General features: G+C 42.2%; 1 pseudogene; it reads right to left on the reverse strand.

Moving 5' to 3' along the window:
- The window catches only part of LOC124023133, a 13,181-nt pseudogene extending 7,882 nt beyond the window's left edge, over positions 1-5,299 (reverse strand).
- Between the last annotated feature and the right edge of the window lie 919 nt (positions 5,300-6,218).

Consider the following 6,218-nt stretch of genomic DNA (forward strand, 5'->3'; position numbering starts at 1 on the left):
ACACACACACACACACCATTACTGTATGGAATGTGGTAGTGTTGGACAGTGTCTGATTTAACTGTAAGAAGGAGGATGGGTGTGTGTGTCTTTATTATTTTATGTATTTAACTAGGCAAGTCAGTTAAGAACAAATTCTTATTTACAATGACGGCCTGCCAAAAGGCAAAAATACCTCCTGTGGGAATGGGGGTGGGATTAAAATATATATATAGGACAATACATCAGGCAAAGCAGCCACAAGTGTCAGTAAGAGTGTGTGTGTGCGTGCGTGCGTGTGTTTGCGTGTGTTTGCGTGCGTGTGTGTGTGTATGTACCAGTGAGTCTCTGAAGGCTCCTCTTCTCAGCTGTCTCTCCAGAGCTTCTGCCTGGTTCCTCACCTCCAGCTCATACACCCTGCGACTGCCCTGTGGAAGAGATATAGGAGTATGTTAGTACACACAGACACACACACACACACACATGCCAGATACTCACGTCAATGTACTCTTCATCCAACTTGACATTCTTCTCCATGGCCTGTAAAACTTCTACCTGGAACCATCGAATCTGAAGGGGAAGAATTACAACGTTACACCCTGAGGGGGGAAGAACAACAATGTTACACTCTATGGCAGTGTCCACACACATGCTGTGGATGGAAACAGTGGGGTGGACATATTGTAAATAAACATAGATAAATAGGAGGTATAAAGACACTAAATAGGATTAGGAACATATAGACATAGATAAAACAGATACTGACCACTCCCTCCATCTCAGCGGTGAGTCTTCTGTGTCTCAGATATCTGTACCAGGACGTCTCCTGTGGATCACACATACACACATTAGTATCACCAATTTGCAATGACGATAGCATCTCATAGGGAATGAATGGGGCCGTGCATCAGAGCTAGCAACCTAGCCTTATTAGCACTGACAATAGCATCTCATGGGGAACGAATGGGGCCGTGCGTCAGAGCTAGGCTAGCATGACAGTGTAGCTACAGCAGGTCAGCCAAGTGAGAAGGTCAGCGCAGCAGTGTGACCATGAAGAGAGGATCAGGTAGCTGCTTTGAATTATAGATGACAGTCTTTCGGCCGCACTCAATTCATTAGCTCAACTGGCCTACTGTGTCTGTGTGTGTGTGTGTCTGTGTGTGTCTGTGTGTGTGTGTGTGTGTGTGTGTGTGTGTGTGTGTGTGTGTGTGTGTGTGTGTGTGTGTGTGTGTGTGTGTGTGTGTGTGTGTGTGTGTGTGTGTGTGTGTGTGTGTGTGTGTGTGTGTGTGTGTGTGTGTGTGTGTGTGTGTGTGTGTGTGTGTGTGTGTATGATCATTCAATCCTTACCTCTCAGTAAACTCTGTTCTTATTGCTATTTATTGGCAGTCATCCACACCGCCTGCCACAACAACCTCAAAGTTACTCAAAGAGGTAGAGGTAGACTCAGCAAAATGACTCTGTCGCGAGCAGCACCACAGATATTGAGATGAGCAAGATGCAAGACTTTGCTTTCACAGTCACACACAGTATCTGTGCATGTGCACAGGTTCACATCACACTGTTCACAGCGTGGTAGCCAGGGCACCAAACAGAGGAGAAGTTCTTAGTTGTTGCAGAAATTGACCCACTATGCTATTGACTTTCTGCATCTAGGTCATATCGCTGAGTCTACCTTTAAAATAGCCCCAGTCTGTGCTTGGCCCATTGTAGCTGGTTCTATGGTACAATACAGTAGACAGACATACACACACACTTACCAAGTGAGCGAGAGGAGAGTGTGTGAAGGGCCTGTTCTCCCATCTTCGCTACAGCACTAAAGTAGGCCTCACTGGTAACAGCCAAGGCTGCAGCACACACACACACACACACACACACACACACACACACACACACACACACACACACACACACACACACACACACACACACACACACACACACACACACACACACACACACACACACACACACACACACACACACACACACACACACACACACACACACACTACCCATCTGTTAGCATTATAGCTATTAACTCACAAGCCCAATAATGACACAAACCAAACCTTGTAATCATATCTTAACTGTCCCAAACAATTGACCCAATAAGTAAAACACCTGTGGTGATTGACACCTGATACAGGTAAGACTGGGTCCATAAATAGCCCAGTGGTTAGGTAACATCCATAGAGGTGGAACGAGGGCTCTGGATCGATAGCAGCTGTTTTAGCGTAGACATTGTCAATGAAGGTTTCCACCATTTTAAAGTCACAGAAGCCATCATGGCACAGATACAAAGATGAGCCCTCTTTCTACCTCGATGGGAAACAGGCCTTTATTTACCATGTTACATCTACCTGCTAACTTCTACCTCGATGGGCAACAGGCATCTGTTTACCATGTTACATCTACCTGCTAACTTCTACCTCGATGGGAAACAGGCATCTGTTTACCATGTTACATCTACCTGCTAACTGTTTCATGTTACATCTGCTAACTTCTACCTCGATGGGCAACAGGCATCTGTTTACCATGTTACATCTACCTGCTGACTTCTACCTCGATGGGCAACAGGCATATGTTTACCATGTTACATCTACCTGCTAACTTCTACCTCGATGGGCAACAGGCATTTGTTTACCATGTTACATCTACCTGCTAACTTCTACCTCGATGGGCAACAGGCATCTGTTTACCATGTTACATCTACCTGCTAACTTCTACCTCGATGGGCAACAGGCATCTGTTTACCATGTTACATCTACCTGCTAACTTCTACCTCGATGGGCAACAGGCATCTGTTTACCATGTTACATCTACCTGCTAACTTCTACCTCGATGGGCAACAGGCATCTGTTTACCATGTTAGCTGACCTGCTATCTTCTACCTCTATGGGCAACAGGCATCTGTTTACCATGTTAGCTGACCTAACTAGCTGACCTGCTATCTTCTACCTCTATGGGCAACAGGCATCTGTTTACCATGTTAGCTGACCTAACTAGCTGACCTGCTATCTTCTACCTCTATGGGCAACAGGCATCTGTTTACCATGTTAGCTGACCTAACTAGCTGACCTGCTATCTTCTACCTCGATGGGAAACAGGCCTGTCTTTACCATGTTAAATCTTCCTGCTAACTATCTGACCTGTGATAGATGCCTTGTACTGTTTATATCAGTCAGAGGAAGGAAGATGACATCATGTCAGCCCAACGACGTCTAGGGAACTTGTCAGAGGGATGACCCCCACACACACAATGACACAAATGCATACTTATGTATTAACTTTCACACACACTCGCTCATATACACACTCACCTTGGAAAGCCTTGACATAGCTGTTTCCTAATGTAACTAGCGTCTGTAGGCCTGGGTTGAACTGTTCCATCAGGTTCTATGGAAGAGAACACAGAACAAACAAACATTGAATATTGGCTAAAACTAAATGCTATGCCTTGTGTTTAGTATGTTACAAGTGATTGTATATTTAATCAATAAGGCCCAAAGGAGTGTGGTATATGGCTGATATACCACGGCTAAGGGCTGTTCTTAGCTCAACACAATGTGGAATGGCTGGATATACAGCCCTTAGCCGTGGTATATTGCCATATACAGTGGGCTCCAAAATTACTGGCACCCCTGACTGGCAATGCACAAACAATACTTTAAAAATATAAACAATATCATTATAGAGATAAACTCAAAATACCAACATGTGAGAAATACTGTGCTTTATTAATGTTTCAATGGAACCAACCAAAATCAAACAATTATTTAATACAAAATACATTTTACCAAAACCAAGGTTTCATCATTATTGGCACTCCTCATTTACTACTTAGTGCAACCACCTCTGGCAAGGATAAGTCTTTTCCTGTGATGTTTGACAAGGTTAAGGAACACATTTGGAGGGATTTTGGACCATTCCTCTGTGCAGATCCTTTCAAGATCCTTCACATTCTTGGGTTTGCGCTTATCAACTGCCCTCTTCAACTCAGCCCACAGGTTTAGATAGGATTGAGGTCCGGCGACTGAGATGGCCATGGCAGAACATTGACTTCGTTGTCACAGAACCATTTCTGTGTGGATCTTGAGGTATGTTTCAGGTCATTGTCTTGTTGGAAAGTCCATATATGGCCAAGTCCCAGCCTTCTGGCAGAGGCAACAAGATCGTCAGCCAAAATTGCCTGATACTTGGTGGAATTAATTATGCCATCAATTTTAACCAGTGTCCCTGGACCACTGGAATTAAAACATCCCCAAAACATCACTTAAATAAGTGGAATTTAATTTGTGGTTTAATTTTGGTTGATGTTACTTACAACAATCTTTAAGGTGCCATTAATTGTGAAACCTTGATTTGGAGGACATTGATTTTTAATTAAATCAATAAATTATTTTGGTTGGTTCCATTGAAACATTAATAAAGTACAGTATTTCTCACATGTTGGTATTTTGAGTTTATCTCTATAATGATATTGTTTATATTTGTTAATTAAAGCATTGTTTGTGCATTGCCAGTCAGGGGTGCCACTAATTTTGGAGCCCACTGTATCAAACCCTGAGGTGCCTTACTGCTATTATAAACTGGTTACCAACGTAATTAGAGCAGTAGAAATACAAGTTGTCATATCCTGGTATATGGACTGATATACAACGGCTGTCAGCCAATCAGAATTCAGTGCTCGAACCACCCAGTAAAATGTTTGAAGAGTTTTTGTACATTTTAACCCCAATACACCCGCATTTAGAGTATTATTGGAGTGTGGAAGATGGGGGTAGATTACTGCCAATACTCTATTTACAACATTTCAATAATCTAATTCATAGTATTAGTCTACCATAAAATATATACTTACCGCGTACACAGACAATGTAGACCTATGTAACTGATCACTGTTCGCCCCCGACATAGTAACCGCTTCGATTTCCACAAAACAAAAACGGAATAATTAGGAAATATACATGAATAAACTATTCTCTTTATACTCCAGAGTACTAGTTGAAAGTTAAGAAATAAAACAATTTAGTTGGTAGTCGGATAGCTAGGTACTAATCAGCGTATTCAGTTACAGGCTTCTTTTCTTTTGATAGTGAAAGTCACCTTGGCTACTAACCCACTCCTCCTTCTGCCTCGTTGTTCCCTTGTTCTTTCTGCCACCAACAACAACCTGTTGTGATCGCTCCTTTCTCTCGCTCCCTCTTTCTCCCATTCGTTAACCAGCCTCTTCATCCCTGCATCATACGCCAATTTAACAGAGGGAAGGAAAGAGACACCGATACGGCCGGGTCAGCTGAATTATAGATGGATGGATCAGAGTGAAAGGATGAAACATCCCCTGTTCCAACTCAGCCACCACCACAGGGAGGGACGTAGGTAGGTAGGCTCACACTCGGAGCACTAAATGTAGTATTAGATTACGGTAATAATAAACACACACTGGGACACATTTCCTGTGCATAAGGTAAAGACGAAACTAAAAAAACTATACCTCAAAATGTAGAAAAACATCACACTACCTGTAGGCATAGCAACCGAGATGGGATCCCTTTTATTTTACAGCTCTGTGTTTACCAAGTTGTTACTTAGAAATGACGTCTTAAAATGGTCCTTACCTAATTAATTGCAGAGCAATTACACAATAAAAATCAATGATTCAGTTCCATAGGTTACTATTTTATTCATATATCCACTTCATCATCAATAATAAAGCCAATACACAACCATACATAGGATATTAATACAAACAAGTAGTGGAGTTCAGTTAAAAACTGAAAGTCTTGAGTCTGAATAACATCCTATTCACGAGGTAGACTTACTTTTGACCAGGGTGCCATTTCAGACACAGACAAACAGTGCAGATAGATAGTATCACAACCCATTGAGATGAGTTAAGACTGCAAGAAGGCAGATATGATAGGACAAAAGTAGTTACAAGAGATAGATCCGGTCGTATTCATTAGTGCACACCGTAGCAAATCATAGTAGAACATGTTGCAACGAAAACAAGAGTTTCTTATTGACCAGGTTCAGAATGGCCCGCCAGCCCTCCCATTAAGGCCTCGTTGACTTGAATGGGGATGTCGGTTTGAGGGATTATGGGTGTAGTATGTGGTAATAATGATGCAAAACAGTGATTCACATCATTTACATGGCTGCATTTGTTTTATTGAATGTAAATCGGATTATTTGAAGGATTTGCTCAATAAATAAATACAACGTCAGGATATGTCAAG

The sequence above is a fragment of the Oncorhynchus gorbuscha genome, unplaced genomic scaffold, assembly GCF_021184085.1.
Source record: "Oncorhynchus gorbuscha isolate QuinsamMale2020 ecotype Even-year unplaced genomic scaffold, OgorEven_v1.0 Un_scaffold_1497, whole genome shotgun sequence".
NCBI lineage: Eukaryota > Metazoa > Chordata > Actinopteri > Salmoniformes > Salmonidae > Oncorhynchus > Oncorhynchus gorbuscha.